The 20,286-nt window shown below is 42.9% G+C and overlaps 1 protein-coding gene across 3 annotated transcripts in view; it reads left to right on the top strand.

Annotated features, from left to right (window-relative positions):
- LOC110508791 (ephrin type-B receptor 1) overlaps positions 1 to 20,286 on the top strand; it is a 386,951-nt gene that overhangs the window by 305,668 nt on the left and 60,997 nt on the right. The window lies entirely within an intron of this gene.

Raw genomic sequence — 20,286 nt, 5'->3', positions numbered from 1 at the left:
GACAAGAGGAATACCTATGTGAGAATGCTGTTCATCGACTACAGCTCGGCATTCAACACCATAGTACCCTCCAAGCTCGTCATCAAGCTCGAGACCCTGGGTCTCGACCCCGCCCTGTGCAACTGGGTACTGGACTTCCTGACGGGCCGCCCCCAGGTGGTGAGGGTAGGCAACAACATCTCCTCCCCGCTGATCCTCAACACTGGGGCCCCACAAGGGTGCGTTCTGAGCCCTCTCCTGTACTCCCTGTTCACCCACGACTGCGTGGCCACGCACGCCTCCAACTCAATCATCAAGTTTGCGGACGACACAACAGTGGTAGGCTTGATTACCAACAACGATGAGACGGCCTACAGGGAGGAGGTGAGGGCCCTCGGAGTGTGGTGTCAGGAAAATAACCTCACACTCAACGTCAACAAAACTAAGGAGATGATTGTGGACTTCAGGAAACAGCAGAGGGAACACCCCCCTATCCACATCGATGGAACAGTAGTGGAGAGGGTAGCAAGTTTTAAGTTCCTCGGCATACACATCACAGACAAACTGAATTGGTCCACTCACACAGACAGCATCGTGAAGAAGGCGCAGCAGCGCCTCTTCAACCTCAGGAGGCTGAAGAAATTCGGCTTGTCACCAAAAGCACTCACAAACTTCTACAGATGCACAATCGAGAGCATCCTGGCGGGCTGTATCACCGCCTGGTATGGCAACTGCACCGCCCTCAACCGTAAGGCTCTCCAGAGGGTAGTGAGGTCTGCACAACGCATCACCGGGGGCAAACTACCTGCCCTCCAGGACACCTACACCACCCGATGTCACAGGAAGGCCATAAAGATCATCAAGGACATCAACCACCCGAGCCACTGCCTGTTCACCCCGCTATCATCCAGAAGGCGAGGTCAGTACAGGTGCATCAAAGCTGGGACCGAGAGACTGAAAAACAGCTTCTATCTCAAGGCCATCAGACTGTTAAACAGCCACCACTAACACTGAGTGGCTGCTGCCAACACACTGACACTGACTCAACTCCAGCCACTTTAATAATAGGAATTGATGGGAAATGATGTAAATATATCACTAGCCACTTTAAACAATGCTACCTTATATAAATGTTACTTACCCTACATTATTCATCTCATATGCATACGTATATACTGTACTCTATATCATCGACGGTATCCTTATGTAATACATGTATCACTAGCCACTTTATACTATACTATGCCACTTTGTTTACATACTCATCTCATTTGTACATACTGTACCCGATACCATCTACTGTATCTTGCCTATGCTGCTCTGTACCATCACTCATTCATATATCCTTATGTACATATTATTTATCTCCTTACACTGTGTACAAGACAGTAGTTTTGGAATTGTTAGTTAGATTACTTGTTATTACTGCATTGTCGGAACTAGAAGCACAAGCATTTCGCTACACTCGCATTAACATCTGCTAACCATGTGTATGTGACAAATACAATTTGATTTGATTTGATTTGATTTGGGTTGGTTGGCTGGTTGGTCAACTGGTTGGTTGATTGGTCAACTGGTTGGTTGATTGGTCAACAGGTTGGTGGGTTCGTTGGTTGTCTGGTTGGTCGGCTGGTTGGTGGGTTGGTCGCCTAGTTGGTGGGTTGGTCGGCTGGTTGGTGAGTTGGTTGCCTAGTTGGTGTGTTGGTCGGCTGGTTGGTGGGTTGGATGACTGGTTGGTGAGTTGGTTGGCTGGTTGGTGGGTTGGTCGGTGGGTTGGTTGGCTGGTTGGGTTGTGGGTTGGTCAACTGGTTGGTTGATTGGTCAACAGGTTGGTGGGTTGGTCGTCTGGTTGGTGGGTTGGTCGGCTGGTTGGTGGGTTGGTCGCCTAGTTGGTGGGTTGGTGGGTTGGTCGGCTGGTTGGTGGGTTGGATGGCTGGTTTGTTGGTTGGTCGGGCGGTTGGTGGGTTGGTCAGCTGGTTGGTTAGTCAATAGGTTAATGGGTGGGTTGGCAGGTTAGTCTGCTGTTTGGTGGGTTGGTTGGCTGGTTTGTGAGGTGGTCGGATGTATGGTGGGTTGGTCGGCTGGTTGGTCAACTGGCTGGTTGAAAGGTTGGTGTGTTGGTCACCTGGTTGGTGGGTTGCTCGCCTGGTCGGTGGGTTGGTCAACTGGTTGGTTGATTAGTCAGGTTGGTGGGTTAGTCGGCTGATTGATGTGCTAATTGGCTGGTTGGTGTGTTAGTCAGCTGGTTGGTGGGTTGGTTGGGTGGTTGGTAGGTGGGTGGGTTGGTTGGTTGGTTGACTGGTTGGTTGGTCGATAGGTTCATGGGTTGGTCGGCTGGTTGGTGGGTTAGTCAACTGGTTGGTGGGTGGGTTAGTCGGCTGGTTAGTGGGTTGGTCGGCTGGTTGGTTGGTGGGTTAGTCTGCTGGTTGGTTGTTGGGTTGGTCGGCTGGTTGGTTGGTGGGTTGGTTGATCGGCTGGTTGCTGGGTTGGATGGCTGGTTGGTGGGTTGGTCATCTGGTTAATGGGTTGGCCGGCTGGTTGCTGGGTTGGTCGGCTGGTTGGTTGGTGGGTTAGTCGGTTGGTTGGATGGTGGGTTGGTCGGCTGGTTGGTTGGTGGGTGGGTTGGTTGGTGGGCTGGTTGGTGGGTGGGTGGGTTGGTCAGCTGGTCGGTGGGTTGTTCAACAGGTTGGTATTTTGGTTGCCTGGTTGGTGGCTTGGTCTTCTGGTTGGTGGGGTGGTTGATAGGTTGGAAGTTTGGATGGCTTGTTGGTGGGTTGGTCTTGTGTTTGTTTCCGTGGTTGATAGTTTGGTGGGTTAGTCGGCTGGTTGGTGGGTTAAGTCGGCTGGTTGGTGGGTTAGTCAGCTGGTTGGTGGGTTGGTTGGCTCATTGGTGGTTGATTGGCTGGTTGTTGGATTGGTTTGCTGGTTGGTCGGCTGGTTGTTGGTTGGGTTGGTTGGCTTGTTGGTGGGTTGGTCAACTGGTTGGTTGATTGGTTGTTCGATAAGGTGGTGGTTGGTCAGCTGTTTGGTGTATTAGTTGGCTGGTTGGTGGGTAGTCGACTGGTTAGTGGGTTAATTAACTGGTTGGTTGGTTTTTTGATAAGTTGGTGTGTTGGCCGGCTGGTTGTTGGGTTGCTCGCTTAGTCGTTGGTTTGGAAAACTGTTGCTTGATTGGTCAACAGTTTGGTGTGTTGGTTGCCTGGTTGGTGGGATCATCGTCAGGTTGGTCGCCTAGTTGGTGAGTTGGTCGGGTAGCTGGTGTGTTTACGGACATATTCAATCAATCCTTATCCCAGCCTGCTATTCCCACATGCTTCAAGAGGGCCATCATTGTTCCTGTTCCTAAGAAAGCTAAGGTAACTGAGCTAAATGACTACCGCCCCGTAGCACTCACTTACGACATCATGAAGTGCTTTGAGAGATTAGTCAAGGACCATATCACCTCCACCCTACCTGACACCCTAGACCCACTCCAATTTGCTTACCGCCCCAATAGGTCCACAGACGACGCAATCGCAATCACACTGCACACTGCCCTAACCCATCTGGACAAGATGTGTGAGATGTGTACCTATGTGAGAATTTTGTTCATCGACTACAGCTCAGCATTTAACACCATAGTACCCCCCAAACTCGTCATCAAGCTCCCCGCCCTGTGCAACTGTGTCCTGGACTTCCTGACGGGCCGCCCCCAGGTGGTGAGGGTAGGTAACAACATCTCCACATGCTGATCCTCAACACTGGGGCCCCACAAGGGTGTGTTCTCAGCCCTCTCCTGTACTCCCTGCTCACCCACGACTGCGTGGCCATGCACGCCTCCAACTCAATCATCAAGTTTGCAGACGACACTACAGTGGTAGGCTTGATTACCAACAACGAGACAGCCTACAGGGAGGAGGTGATGTCCCTCGGAAAATAACCTCACACTCAACGTCAACAAAACAAAGGAGATGATCGTGGACTTCAGGAAACGCAGAGGGAGCACCCCCCTATCCACATCAAAGGGACAGTAGTGGAGAGGGTAGAAGTTTTAAGTTTCTCGGGGGAAAACATCACTGACAAACTGAAATGGTCCACGCACACAGACAGCGTGGTGAAGAAGGCGCAGCAGCACCTCTTCAACCTCAGGAGGCTGAAGAAATTTGTCTTGTCACCAAAAACACTCACAAACTTTTACAGATGCACAATCGAGAGCATCCTGTCGGGCTGTATCACCGCCTGGAACGGCAACTGCTCCGCCCATAACTGTAAGGCTCCCCAGAGGGTAGTGAGGTCTGCACAACGCATCACCGGGGTCAAACTACCTGCTCTCCAGGACACCTACACCATCCGATGTCACAGGAAGGCCAAAAAGATCATCAAGGACAACAACCACCCGAGCCACTGCCTGTTCACCCCGCTATCATCCAGAAGGCGAGGTCAGTACAGGTGCATCAATGCAGGGACCGAGAGACTGAAAAACAGCTTCTATCTCAAGGCCATCATACTGTTAAACAGCCATCACTAACATTGAGTGGCTGCTGCCAATTTTCATCATAGGTACACTTCAACTATGACAGACAAAATGAGGGAAAAAATCCAGAAAATCACATTGTAAGATTTGTAATGAATGTATTTGCAAATTATGGTGGAAAATAAGTATTTGGTCAATAACAAAAGTTTACCTCAATACTTTGTTATTTACCCTTTGTTGGCAATGACAGAGGTCAAACGTTTTCTGTAAGTTTTCACAAGGTTTTCACACACTGTTGCAGGTATTTTGGCCCATTCCTCCATGCAGATCTCCTCTAGAGCAGTGATGTTTTGGGGCTGTTGCTGGTCAACACGGACTTTCAACTCCCTCCAAAGATTTTCTATGGGGTTGAGATCTGGAGACTGGCTAGGCCACTCCAGGACCTTGAAATACTTCTTACGAAGCCACTCCTTCGTTGCCCGGGCGGTGTGTTTGGGATCATTGTCATGCTGAAAGACCCAGCCACGTTTCATCTTCAATGCTCTTGCTGATGGAAGGAGGTTTTCACTCAAATTCTCCCGATACATGGCCCCATTCATTCTTTCCTTTACGGATCAGTCGTCCTGGTCCCTTTGCAGAAAAACAGCCCAAAGCATGATGTTTCCAACCCCATGCTTCACAGTAGGTATGGTGTTCTTTGGATGCAACTCAGCATTCTTTGTCCTTCAAACACGACGAGTTGAGTTTTTACCAAAAAGTTCTATTTTGGTTTCATCTGACCATATGACATTCTCCCAATCTTCAAATCAAATCAAATCAAATCAAATGTATTTATATAGCCCTTCGTACATCAGCTGATATCTCAAAGTGCTGTACAGAAACCCAGCCTAAAACCCCAAACAGCAAGCAATGCAGGTGTAGAAGCACGGTGGCTAGGAAAAACTCCCTAGAAAGGCCAAAACCTAGGAAGAAACCTAGAGAGGAACCAGGCTATGTGGGGTGGCCAGTCCTCTTCTGGCTGTGCCGGGTGGAGATTATAACAGAACATGGCCAAGATGTTCAAATGTTCATAAATGACCAGCATGGTCGAATAATAATAAGGCAGAACAGTTGAAACTGGAGCAGTAGCACGGTCTGGTGGACTGGGGACAGCAAGGAGTCATCATGTCAGGTAGTCCTGGGGCATGGTCCTAGGGCCAACCCAGACAGGATGACCACATCAGTGAATCAACCCACTCAGGTGACGCACCCCCTCCAGGGACGGCATGAGAGAGCCCCAGTAAGCCAGTGACTCAGCCCCTGTAATAGGGTTAGAGGCAGAGAATCCCAGTGGAAAGAGGGGAACCGGCCAGGCAGAGACAGCAAGGGCGGTTCGTTGCTCCAGAGCCTTTCCGTTCACCTTCCCACTCCTGGGCCAGACTACACTCAATCATATGACCCACTGAAGAGATGAGTCTTCAGTAAAGACTTAAAGGTTGAGACCGAGTTTGCGTCTCTGACATGGGTAGGCAGACCGTTCCATAAAAATGGAGCTCTATAGGAGAAAGCCCTGCCTCCAGCTGTTTGCTTAGAAATTCTAGGGACAATTAGGAGGCCTGCGTCTTGTGACCGTAGCGTACGTGTAGGTATGTACGGCAGGACCAAATCAGAGAGATAGGTAGGAGCAAGCCCATGTAATGCTTTGTATGTTAGCAGTAAAACCTTGAAATCAGCCCTTGCTTTGACAGGAAGCCAGTGTAGAGAGGCTAGCACTGGAGTAATATGATCAAATTGTTTGGTTCTAGTCAGGATTCTAGCAGCCGTATTTAGCACTAACTGAAGTTTATTTAGTGCTTTATCCGGGTAGCCGGAAAGTAGAGCATTGCAGTAGTCTAACCTAGAAGTGACAAAAGCATGGATTAATTTTTCTGCATAATTTTTGGACAGAAAGTTTCTGATTTTTGCAATGTTACGTAGATGGAAAAAAGCTGTCCTTGAAATGGTCTTGATATGTTCTTCAAAAGAGAGATCAGGGTCCAGAGTAACGCCGAGGTCCTTCACAGTTTTATTTGAGACGACTGTACAACCATTAAGATTAATTGTCAGATTCAACAGAAGATCTCTTTGTTTCTTGGGACCTAGAACAAGCATCTCTGTTTTGTCCGAGTTTAAAAGTAGAAAGTTTGCAGCCATCCACTTCCTTATGTCTGAAACACATGCTTCTAGCAAGGGCAATTTTGGGGCTTCACCATGTTTCATTGAAATGTACAGCTGTGTGTCATCCGCATAGCAGTGAAAGTTAACATTATGTTTTCGAATAACATCCCCAAGAGGTAAAATATATAGTGAAAACAATAGTGGTCCTAAAACGGAACCTTGAGGAACACCGAAATTTACAGTTGATTTGTCAGAGGACAAACCATTCACAGAGACAAACTGATATCTTTCCGACAGATAAGATCTAAACCAGGCCAGAACTTGTCCGTGTAGACCAATTTGGGTTTCCAATCTCTCCAAAAGAATGTGGTGATCGATGGTATCAAAAGCAGCACTAAGGTCTAGGAGCACGAGGACAGATGCAGAGCCTCGTTCCGATGCCATTAAAATGTAATTTACCACCTTCACAAGTGCCGTCTCAGTGCTATGATGGGGTCTAAAACCAGACTGAAGCTTTTCGTATACATTGTTTGTCTTCAGGAAGGCAGTGAGTTGCTGCGCAACAGCCTTTTCTAAAATTTTTGAGAGGAATGGAAGATTCGATATAGGCCGATAGTTTTTTAGATTTTCTGGGTCAAGGTTTGGCTTTTTCAAGAGAGGTTTTATTACTGCCACTTTTAGTGAGTTTGGTACACATCCGGTGGATAGAGAGCCGTTTATTATGTTCAACATAGGAGGGCCAAGCACAGGAAGCAGCTCTTTCAGTAGTTTAGTTGGAATAGGGTCCAGTATGCAGCTTGAAGGTTTAGAGGCCATGATTATTTTCATCATTGTGTCAAGAGATATAGTACTAAAACACTTGAGCGTCTCTCTTGATCCTAGGTCCTGGCAGAGTTGTGCAGACTCAGGACAACTGAGCTTTGAAGGAATACGCAGATTTAAAGAGGAGTCCGTAATTTGCTTTCTAATAATCATAATATTTTCCTCAAAGAAGTTCATGAATTTATCACTGCTAAAGTGAAAGTCATCCTCTCTTGGGGAATGCTGCTTTTTAGTTAGCTTTGCGACAGTATCAAAAAGGAATTTCGGATTGTTCTTATTTTCCTCAATTAAGTTAGAAAAATAGGATGATCGAGCAGCAATAAGGGCTCTTCGGTACTGCACAGTACTGTCTTTCCAAGCTAGTCGGAAGACTTCCAGTTTGGTGTGGCGCCATTTCCGTTCCAATTTTCTGGAAGCTTGCTTCAGAGCTCGGGTATTTTCTGTGTACCAGGGAGCTAGTTTCTTATGAGAAAATGTTTTTAATTTTTAGGGGTGCAACTGCATCTAGGGTATTGCGCAAGGTTAAATTGAGTTCCTCAGTTAGGTGGTTAACTGATTTTTGTCCTCTGGCGTCCTTGGGTAGACAGAGGGAATCTGGAAGGACGTCAAGGAATCTTTGTGTTGTCTGTGAATTTATAGCACTACTTTTGATGTTCCTTGGTTTGGGTCTGAGCAGATTATTTGTTGCAATTGCAAACATAATAAAATGGTGCCCCGGTAGTCCAGGATTATGAAGAAAAACATTCAGATCCACAACATTTATTCCATGGGACAATACTAGGTCCAGCGTAAGACTGTGACAGTGAGTGGGTCCAGAGACATGTTGGACAAAACCCACTGAGTCGATGATGGCTCCGAAAGCCTTTTGGAGTGGGTCTGTGGACTTTTCCATGTGAATATTAAAGTCACCAAAGATTAGAATATGATCTGCTGTGACTACAAGGTCCGATGGGAATTCAGGGAACTCAGTGAGGAACGCTGTATATGGCCCAGGAGGCCTGTAAACAGTAGCTATAAAAAGTGATTGAGTAGGCTGCATAGATTTTCATGTAGGTGACCAAATACTTATTTTCCACCAGAATTTGCAAATATATTCATTAGATTACTTGTTTGTTATTACTGCGTTGTCGGAACTAGAAGCACAAGCATTTCGCTACACTCGCATTAACATCTGCTAACCATGTGTATGTGACAAATAACATTTGATTTAAAAATCCTACAATGTGATTTTCTGGATTTTTTGTCATTTTGTCTGTCATAGTTGAAGTGTAGCTATGATGGATATTACAGGCCTCTCTCATCTTTTTAAGTGGGAGAACTTGCACAATTGGTGGCTGACTAAATACCTTTTTGCCTATTCTTATTCATTCCTTTACACTTGTGTGTATAAGGTAGTTGTTGTGAAATAGTCGGCTGGGACAACAGTAACAACAATAACCAAGGGTCAAAATAACCATACAGTAGAGTACATGTGCAATAAGCATACAGTGGAGTACATGTGCAGGTTGATTGGTCTGTCAGACACTCTCCCTCAACTTATGGCAGGCAGAAATCTAGTGCGCTGCCAACCCACAGCTCTCTGCGTCCTCCCCCAACAGGATGGGTAGCCTACTCTCATCAGTGACATTTTGGGGAAATTACACTCTCTAATTGTTTTATATTTTTGACATTTTGTAAGGAAATGCAGCTCAGTCTCAGGTTCTGCTGTGGTGCAGTGGTTGCACAGCCTTTCCTCTACAGGAGCCAGGTTTTCCTGTGTCTACCCTTCTCAATGGCAAGGCTGTGCTCACTGAGTCTGTACTTTGTCAAGGTTTTTCTAAGGTTTTGATCGGTAACCATGGTCAAATACTTAGCCACTGTGTACTGTCGATTTAGGTCCAGATAGCACTGCATTTTGCTTTGTGTTTGTGCTTGTGTTTCCCAATAAGCAATGTAGTTTTGTTTTGACTGTGTTGTAATTTGGTTTATTCTGATTGATTGGATGTTCTGGTCCTGAGGCTTCAGTGTGTTAGTAGAGCAGGTTTGTGAACTCAGCCCCAGGACCAGCTGGATGAGGGGACTATTTTCTTTGCTCAGCTCTTGGCATTGCAGGGCTTGGTAATGATATGAGAGGGGGTCACAGTATTTTAGATGTTTCCAAAACTTAATTGCTCTTTTTTGAGTTTTTATTATTAGTGGATATTGGCCTAATTCTGCCATGCATGCATTGTTTGTAGTTTTCCTCTGGACATGTAGGAGTATCTTACAGAACTCTGCATGCAGGGTTTCAATGGGGTGTTTGTCCTATTTGATGAAATCTTGTTTTGCAAGTGGACCCCACACCTCACTGCCATAAAGTGCAAATGGTTCAATGACATATTCATTTAATTTTAGCCAAAGTTTAATAGGTATTTCAATTTGAATTTGTTTTTTAATGACGTAGAATGCCTTGCGTGCTTTGTCTCTCAGTTGATTCACTACCTCATTAAGGTGTCCAGTTGAGCTTATTTTTAAACCTAAGTAATTGTAGTGTGTGCAGTACTCTATATATTTTGTACCAATTGTGAACTTTGGTCTAATTCCCTGAGATCTTCTCTGGAAAATCATTACTTTTTGGGGTTTACTGCCAGGGCCCAGGTCTGGCAGGACTGCTCTAGCAGGTCCAGGCCCTGCTGTAGGCCATGTGCTGTTGGTGACAGCAGGCATAGGTCATCTGCGAAGAGTAGGCAGTTAATTTCTGAATTGTGGAGGCTAACACCAGGGGCTGAGGATTTTTCTAGAATAGTGGCCAATTCATTGATGTAAATATTGAAGAGTGCAGGGCTCAGATTGCAACCCTGACGTAGGCCCCAGCCTTGGTTAAAGAATTCTGTTATTTTCTTGCCAATGTTAATGCTGCATGTATTGCCAGTTTACATTGATTTAATTATGTCATATGTTTTGCCCCCTACACCACTTTCAATAACTTTGTAGAACAGTCCTGTATTCCAAATAGAATCAAATGTTTTTTGGAAGTCTTTCTCTCTTGCTCTTTCTCTCTGTCTCTCTAATTATCTCTGTCTATCTTTCTCTCTATGTCTCTCTCTTTCTCTCTGTCTCTCTCTTTCTCTCTATCTCTCTCTCTCTTTCTCTCTATGTCTCTCTCTTTCTCTCTATGTCTCTCTCTTTCTCTCTATATCTCTCTCTTTCTCTATTTCCCTCTTTCTCTCTTTCTCTCTATATCTCTCTCTTTCTCTCTCTCTTTCTCTCTATATCTCTCTCTTTCTCTATATATCTCTCTTTCTCTATATCTCTCTTTTTCTCTCTCTTTCTCTCTATGTCTCTCTCTTTCTCTCTATATCTCTCTCTTTCTCTCTCTTTCTCTCTATATATCTCTCTTTCTCTATATATCTCTCTTTCTCTCTCTCTTTCTCTTTCTCTCTCTCTTTCTCTCTGTCTCTCTATTTCTCTCTATACCTCTCTTTCTCTCTCTCTTTCTCTCTATACCTCTCTCTTTCTCTCTCTCTTTCTCAATTCAATTCAATTCAATTCAAGGGCTTTATTTGCATGGGAAACATGTGTTAACATTGCCAAAGCAAGTGAGGTAGACAACATACAAAGTGAATATAGAAAGTGAAAAACAACAAAAATTAACAGTAAACATTACACATACAGAGGTTTCAAAACAGTAAAGACATTACAAATGTCATATTATATATATATATATATACAGTGTTTTAACAATGTACAAATGGTTAAAGGACACAAGATAAAATAAATAAGCATAAATATGGGTTGTATTTACAATGGTGTTTGTTCTTCACTGGTTGCCCTTTTCTCGTGGCAACAGGTCACAAATCTTGCTGCTGTGATGGCACACTGTGGAATTTCACCCAGTAGATATGGGAGTTTTTCAAAATTGGATTTGTTTTCGAATTCTTTGTGGATCTGTGTAATCTGAGGGAAATATGTCTCTCTAATATGGTCATACATTGGGCAGGAGGTTAGGAAGTGCAGCTCAGTTTCCACCTCATTTTGTGGGCAGTGAGCACATAGCCTGTCTTCTCTTGAGAGCCATGTCTGCCTACGGCGGCCTTTCTCAATAGCAAGGCTATGCTCACTGAGTCTGTACATAGTCAAAGCTTTCCTTAATTTTGGGTCCGTCACAGTGGTCAGGTATTCTGCCGCTGTGTACTCTCTGTGTAGGGCCAAATAGCATTCTAGTTAGCTCTGTTTTTTTGTTACTTCTTTCCAATGTGTTAAGTAATTATCTTTTTGTTTTCTCATGATTTGGTTGGGTCTAATTGTGCTGTTGTCCTGGGGCTCTGTGGGGTGTGTTTGTGTTTGTGAACAGAGCCCCAGGACCAGCTTGCTTAGGGAACTCTTTTCCAAGTTCATCTCTCTGTAGGTGATGGCTTTGTTATGGAAGGTTTGTGAATCGCTTCCTTTTAGGTGGTTGTAGAATTTAATGGCTCTTTTCTGGATTTTGATAATTAGTGGGTATCAGCCTAATTCTGCTCTGCATGCATTATTTGGTGTTCTACGTTGTACACGGAGGATATTTTTGCAGAATTCTGCATGCAGAGTCTCAATTTGGTGTTTGTCCCATTTTGTGAAGTCTTGCTTGGTGAGCGGACCCCAGACCTCACAACCATAAAGGGCAATGGGCTCTATGACTGATTCAAGTATTTTTAGCCAAATCCTAATTGGTATGTTGAAATTTATGTTTCTTTTGATGGCATAGAATGCCCTTCTTGCCTTGTCTCTCAGATCGTTCACAGCTTTGTGGAAGTTACCTGTGGCGCTGATGTTTAGGCCAAGCTATGTATAGTTTTTTTGTGTGCTCTAGGGCAACAGTGTCTAGATGGAATTTGTATTTGTGGTCCTGGTGACTGGACCTTTTTTGGAACACCATTATTTTGGTCTTACTGAGATTTACTGTCAGGGCCCAGGTCTGACAGAATCTGTGCATAAGATCTAGGTGCTGCTGTAGGCCCTCCTTGGTTGGTGACAGAAGCACCAGATCATCAGCAAACAGCAGACATTTGACTTCGGATTCTAGCAGGGGGCGGCCGGGTGCTGCAGACTTTTCTAGTGCCCGCGCCAATTCGTTGGTATATATGTTGAAGAGGGTGGGGCTTAAGCTGCATCCCTGTCTCACCCCACGACCCTGTGTGAAGAAATGTGTGTGTTTTTTGCCAATTTTAACCGCACACTTGTTGTTTGTGTACATGGATTTTATAATGTCGTATGTTTTACCCCCAACACCACTTTCCATAAGTTTGTATAGCAGACCCTCATGCCAGATTGAGTCAAAGGCTTTTTTGAAATCAACAAAGCATGATAAGACTTTGCCTTTGTTTTGGTTTGTTTGGTTGTCAATTAGGGTGTGCAGGGTGAATACATGGTCTGTTGTACGGTAACTTGGTAAAAAGCCAATTTGACATTTGCTCAGTACATTGTTTTCATTGAGGAAATGTACGAGTCTGCTGTTAATAATAATGCAGAGGATTTTCCCAAGGTTACTCTCTCTATGTCTCTCTCTTTCTCTCTATATCTCTCTCTTTCTCTCTCTCTTTCTCTCTGTCTCTCTTTCTCTCTATCTCTCTTTCTCTCTCTTTTTCTCTCTATGTCTCTCTTTCTCTATATATCTCTCTCTTTCTCTCTCTCTTTCTCTCTATATCTCTCTCTTTCTCTCTCTCTTTTTCTCTGTCTCTCTCTTTCTCTCTATATCTCTCTCTTTCTCTCTCTCTTTCTCTCTATATCTCTCTTTCTCTATATATCTCTCTCTTTCTCTATATATCTCTCTCTTTCTCTCTCTCTTTCTCGCTGTCTCTCTCTTTCTCTCTATCTCTCTCTTTCTCTCTATATCTCTCTCTTTCTCTCTCTCTTTCTCTCTGTCTCTCTATATCTCTCTCTTTCTCTCTGTCTCTCTTTCTCTCTATATCTCTCTCTTTTTCTCTGTCTCTCTTTCTCTTTATATCTCTCTATATCTCTCGCTTTCTCTCTCTCTTTTTCTCTGTCTCTCTCTTTCTCTCTATCTCTCTCTTTCTCTCTCTCTTTCTCTCTATATCTCTCTTTCTCTCTATATCTCTCTCTTTCTCTCTATATCTCTCTCTTTCTCTTTCTCTTTCTCTCTGTCTCTCTCTTTCTCTCTATATCTCTCTCTGTCTCTCTATCTCTCTTTCTCTCTCTCTTTCTCTCTGTCTCTCTATATCTCTCTCTTTCTCTCTGTCTCTCTTTCTCTCCATATCTCTCTCTTTCTCTCTCTCTTTCTCTCTATATCTCTCTCTTTCTCTCTCTCTGTCTCTTTCTCTCCCTGTCTCTTTCTCTCCCTGTCTCTCTCTTTCTCTCTGTCTCTCTTTCTCTCTCTCTGTCTCTCTCTCTGTGTCTTTCTCTGTCTTTCTCTGTCGGTCTCTCTCTCTCTGTTTCTCTGTCTCTCTCAATTCAATTTAATGGGTTTATTGGAATGGGAACATGTTTACATTGCCATAGCAAGTGAAATAGATAATAAACAAAATTGAAATAAACAAACTCAAATTAACAGTAAACATTACACTCACAAAAATTCCAAAAGAATAATGACATGTCAAATGTCATATTATGTGCAAATAGTTAAATAAATTTTAAATAAATAAAATATGAGTTGTATTTACAATGGTGTTTGTTCTTCACTGGGTGCCCTTTTCTTGTGGCAACAGGACACAAATATTGCTGCTGTAATGGCACACTGTGGTATTTCACCCAATAGATAGTTTTTGGTTATCAAATTTGGGTTTGTTTTTGAAGTCATTGTGAGTCTGTGTTATCCGAGGGAAATATGTGTCTCTAATATGGTCATACATTTGGCAAGAGGTTAGGAAGTGCAGCTCAGTTTCCACCTCCTTTTGTGGGCAGTGTGAACATAGCCTGTCTTCTCTTGAGCAAGACTCACTGAGTCTGTACATAGTCATAGCTCTGTTTTTTTGTTCATTCTTTCCAATGGATGAAGTAATTATCTTTTGGTTTTCTCATGATTTAGTTGGGTCTAATTGTGTTGCTGTCCTGGGGCTCTGTAGGGTCTGTTTGTGCTGTGAAAAGAGCCCAAGGACCAGCTTGCTTAAAGGACTCTTCTCCAGGTTCATCTCTCTGTAGGTGATGGCTTTGTTATGGACGGTTTGGGAATCGCTTCATTTTAGGTGGTTGTAGAATTTATCAGCTCTTTTCTGGATTTTGATCATTAGTGGGTATCGGCCTTATTCTGCTCTGCATACATTATATGGTGTTTTACGTTGTAACTCAATTCCGTCAATCTTACTCCACTTTGTTCCCTCTGAACGGCTCAGAAGTCTCTCTATGACACAAACTTCTGTACATTCGTAAAGTGCTGATGTGGTCCTTTAGGCATCCAAATATATCACAGAGGGGTGTCTCACTGCTGGATCTGTGTCTATAACACTCTCCTCTGCACATGGCCTCTCTCTTTCTTGCTCGGAAACTTATAGCCTAGATAATGCAGCCATTAAAACCTGGGGTTTATTATCAAATGTATCAAAATGGCCTTGCCGTCTTGCCGTCTCTCCTTCGTGGTTTTTCTGTGTGTCTAAGAACAGGTGATATAAGTATTTTTAGGTTTCATAGTTATGGAGCTGTGGACGATTGTTCCCAAGGACTTTCAAGCTACGCTAGTAACTTTCATTTTGTCTTCAAGTGCAGGGTAGAGAAGAGTTTTACAACACAAGTCATTTGCAGTACATCGTCTTCCCACACAGATCTGTTATACGGTAAATGGGTTGTTTAACTCACTGTAATACAGTGTTAGTGGAGTGCATAGTTACACTTTGTTGTTGGAAGGACACTGAAGTGTTCATTGTATAAGTTAAAAGAGATCTCCATATAGAATTTGAACCCATAACCTCCCGAGTTGTAGTTTTCTGGGTGTTCGTGACCCAAATAGTGTGAGGGGAGAGGAGGGATTGGGAGACAGAAATACCGTAAGGAGGGAGAACTGAATAGAGGTATCCAGTGCTCTTAACTCTATAGGCTTCCCACCAAACAGACCACTACCCCCTTTCACTCCAGAGTAAGCAGTCCTGGAATTGTGTAATTTGGCAAGCAAGCAGAAATGAATGAACAGTCTGTAGAGAAGAAGTGGCATCTCATTTCCTCTTTCTTTTCTCCTTTTAGTTTGTTCTCCTAAAGTTTGGTGGGTAGGAGAGCAGGGCGTCCATTACCAGTAGAGTGGAGAGCAGGGATGCTCTGAACTGGCTCAGCTGGCTCTGGTTACTGAGGTCTGTGTTCAAGAGAACAGAATGTGTGTGTATATGTGTGTATTTTTAATAGAAATACATTTTAGGTCCCCACGAGGATAGAAGAACATAATGTATGTGTATATTAGGTGTGTGTCTGTGTGACTCAGTGGTTCTGTGGATTGCAGTAGCATTGCCAAACAGGGAGGAGTCAAAGAACTCCAGAGTTGTCCACTGTCGACCAAAAATCACTATTACCCACTGTTCTTTTGCCCACTGTAATTCCCATTGAACTCCAAACACAACTCATGTCTTTATCATTAATCTATTCTCTCAGTTGGCCTTGACTGAAACCTCACATTATTATCCCAGCTCAATATGCACACAACAATGTCATGATTTATAATGGGAACTTTAGAAAAGCTGAATTTTGACTCTATTCCCTGGCACCATTAGTATTTAAACTTTCAGACTTCTTTGTATTTCTTTCTCCTCTCTTTCTCTCTTTCTCTTTTTCTCTCTTTCAGCAGCTCTCCCTCTTTTCTCCTCTTGTTCTCATTGGTCTGTGCTACACCCAGCTCTTGTAGGCCCAGGCTGTATTCTCAGGTGAGCTGTAGTGTAGAGACGTAGAGCTAAGTCCTCCAAGTGTTTGCAGATGTCAGAAATAAAAGGAGGATAAACAAACTAAATGAGTGAAGGCGACCCATTGTTGTTCCTCCGAAATCCCCTACCTTTTTCGCTTTCCCCCAATCCTGAGAGAGTTGTTCAGAGCTTTGAGCTCCCCCAGTGAGTAATCTGAGTTAGTTGTGTGTGTGTGTGTGTGTGTGTGTGTGTGTGTGTGTGTGTGTGTGTGTGTGTGTGTGTGTGTGTGTGTGTGTGTGTGTGTGTGTGTGTGTGTGTGTGTGTGTGTGTGTGTGTGTGTGTGTGTGTGTGTGTGTGTGTGTGTGTGTGTGTGTGCGTGTGTGTGTGTGTGTGTGTGCGGGCATGTGTCCGTGTGTGTGTTTGCATGCATCTTAGCTAGCAATTACTGTGATCATGTCTTAGTGAGAGGCCCCCTCTCTTCCCTTTCAAGAGTGACTTTTGCTTGTGCCTTTATAGTGAGCGTGTGAACGCAGCTATACATCCGATCTCCCACAGTAAATATGCACTGTAAGTGGCTTATCATTCGTAATGGCAGGGCTAGAGTTGAAAGGAGATAGCATGCATGATACCCATCAACTGTAGACAGAGAGAATATAGTAATGCCATATTTTAGTATTGTGCTATGCTTCAGGGAATCATTTAAAAAAAATTACTAACAGTTAAGCTGTTTCAACATTTTATTTGCTATATATCTGTAATATGCAGATTATGAATACATTTTAAATACCCTTTAATATCAGCTTCAAGCGGGTTATTTTAATTCGTAATGAATATGGTAATTCCTTGCTTATGGTATAGTAATGTAAGCCATGGTGCCTCTGTGATTGAAATTGTTTACTGATGGTATAGTTTCCTTAGGCTTTTCATTCACGTCAGTAGCATAAATAAATAAATAGTGTGCAAAGCTGCCAAGAGTGTGCAAAGCTGTCATCAATGCAAAGGGTGGCTACTTTGAAGAATCTCAAATCTCAAATATATTTTGATTTGTTTAACACTTATTTGGTTAATACATGATTCCATGTGCTATTTCATGGTTTTTATGTCTTCACTATTATTCAACAATGTAGAAAATAGTAAAAAATAAAGAAAAACCCTTGAATGAGTAGGTGTGTCCAAACCTTTGACTGGTACTGTATAGATATAGAATTTCTAACCATATTATTTAGTCTACTATGTGTCAGAAAGTATTCACACCCCTTGACTTTTTCCACATTTTGTTGTGTTACAGTCTGAATTTAAAATGGATTACATTGAGATTTTGTGTCCTACACATGATACCTCATAATGTCAAAGTGGAATTATGTTTTTAGACATTTTTTTTAAATGAATAAAACATGTAAAGCTGCAGTTTCTTGAGTCAATAAGTATTCAACAACTTTGTTATGGAAAGCCTTAATATGTTCAGGTGTAAAAATATGCTTAACAAGTCACATAATACATTGCATGGACTCATTCTGTGGGTGTTTAACATGCTTTTTGGATGACTACCTCATCTCTGTACCCCATACACACAATTATCTTTAAGGTTCCTCAGTCTATCAGTGAATTTCAAACAGATTCAACCTCAAAGACCAGGGAGGTTTTCCAATGCCTTGCAAAGGGCACCTAGATGGTAGATGTATAAAAATAACAAATGCAGACATTGAATATCCCTTTGAGCATGGTGAAGCGATTCATTACCCTTTGGATGGTGTATCAATACACCCAGTCACTACAAAGATACAGGCGTCCCTCCTAACTCAGTTGCCGGAGAGGAAGGAATCTGCTCAGGGATTTCACCATGAGGCCAATGGTGACTTTAAAACAGTTACAGAGTTTAATGGCTGTGATAGGAGATAACTGAAGATGGATCAACAACATTGTAGTTACTCCATAATACTAATCTAATTGACAGAGTGAAAAGAAGGAAACCTGTACAAAATACACATATTCAAAAACAAGCATCCTTTTTGCAATAAGTCGCTAAATTAATACTGCAAAAAACATTGCAAAGAAATTCAGTTTTTGTCCTGAATGTCCCAAATGTTATGTTTGGGACAAATCCAACAGGAGAGGAGGCCCGCATTGTTATTAGTGTTAGTTGAAGGAAATACTGCCTGGTCTAGGTACCTGTAGCCTTGGGGATACTACAGAGAGCAGGGGACATAAAATGTTCCCTGTCTGTCACTCCTGGCAAGCCTCACCATTGGCTGCCCTCCCACCTGCCTTCCCTTTTTAATATAGCAAGTTAGGGTGTGTCTTTTCTAACTTGCATTTGACTGGCAGCAGGAGAGGGCCATTCACAGTGGGCGGTCTCTCCTGGCAAAACCTTTCATTGGCCATCCACAAGCTGCTGTCCCTCCACCTGCTACTTCACGTTAAATATAATACCCATTTGTCTGAGAGCGTGAAAAGGCCTGTTGGCTGTTTCTCCAGAGATCATTCCCCATTGGCCATCTTCCATCTGCCCACCCACCTGTCCCCCGAAATTAAGCAGAGGGGGGTGTGATCCTGGGATACCCTGTTTGACTGACAGCGGGAATGGGCCAATCCTAACCGCAGGTGGTCGATGCTCAACCAACCATGGCTGATGAAAACGAAAGTGATGTCCCAATACTCTGTGGTGGCCTGGCTTTCCTTCCCATGAGTTGTCTATGTTTGGAGGTTTATCAACTTAGATCACGCCATAATGGAAGTACAATATCACTTTTGCATGGTGTGTGTATAGTAGTAGGCATTGCAGGAACATTAGTGTTGAGGCTAGACATGTATTTGACTCTTTGCCTTCATGGTAAATTACCAATAAACATGTAAATAACCCCAATATAATTATCCAATGCTATAACACATATAACACAAACTAATATCCTATTATGAGATTAAACTTTGAGAGGTGTAGCATTTTCCTATTAGCGGACGAGCTAACATTCCTCTTCATCACAGGAGTGAGTGTTCAATAAAGCCTAATGTGATTGGAGAGATCGTTATATGTGGGCCAAATTTCATAGCAGTGTTTACCTCATCTGGCCAATGATGGAGCTTCCTTCATGATCTAATTACACTGATCTGATTGGGTAATGATGTCGGTGTGGGCCGGATATGGGCCTCTGTCTCTATTCTGTTCTATTCTCTTCTCAGTTGTTCCTGTCGCTCTCCTGTCCTTTTTCATCCTCCTCTTTCTTAGATCTCATTAAAGTGTATATGGAAATGTTTATAGATTGTGTTCCATGATGAGGTATAGTAGTCTCTTCAGTAGTTGCATATCTGAGAAACTGCAGTCAAAGTTACAGAGGCATAAATATCATACCCCCTAAAAAATTATAATCTCCCCTGTCATAGTAAATGTGATTGGGTTAGCATGTCTTGGTACGGTATGATATGTGATATTTGTGTATCTGTAACTTCCTCACTCATCATTATTCACAATTCATTCAGCACTATCCCTAATCATGGTAGCATCCACATTAATGTAGAAGTGTTTAGAATTCTATTCTATTCTTATTTACAATAAAAGTGACTCAAATGACACAATACATTATTTTACCATTCATTTTTATTGGGCACAAAATAATCTGAAACGCAACCAAAACCAACAGCAAATGCATCCAACAAGTCACACACTTGATGTAATTATCGCATGCTAGGAATATGGGACCAAACACTACACTTTTGACTACTTAAATCACATATACTGTAAGTGAATTTGTTCCAATACTTTTACTCACCTTACTCACCTAACAGCAAAGGACCTTATGAAGATGCTGGAGGAATAAGAATAAGAATTTGTTTGTACTCACCTAAAAAAAAAGGCCAAATAAGAGTTTGTTCTTAAAACTGACTTGCCTAGTTAAATAAAGTTTAAATAAAATAATAATAATAATAAATAAATAAAAATGGGAGGACAACAGTTCAAGTCAGAAGTTTACATACACCTTAGCCAAATACATTTTTCACAATTCCTGACATTTAATCCTAGTAAAAATTCCCTGTCTTAGGTCAGTTAGGATCACCACTTTATTTTAAGAATGTGAAATGTCAAAATAATAGTATAGAGAATGATTTAGTGGGTCAGAAGTTTACATACACTCA

Source organism: Oncorhynchus mykiss, chromosome 28, assembly GCF_013265735.2.
Source record: "Oncorhynchus mykiss isolate Arlee chromosome 28, USDA_OmykA_1.1, whole genome shotgun sequence".
In the NCBI taxonomy this organism is placed as follows: domain Eukaryota; kingdom Metazoa; phylum Chordata; class Actinopteri; order Salmoniformes; family Salmonidae; genus Oncorhynchus; species Oncorhynchus mykiss.
This window is presented reverse-complemented; position numbering and strand designations above follow the sequence as displayed.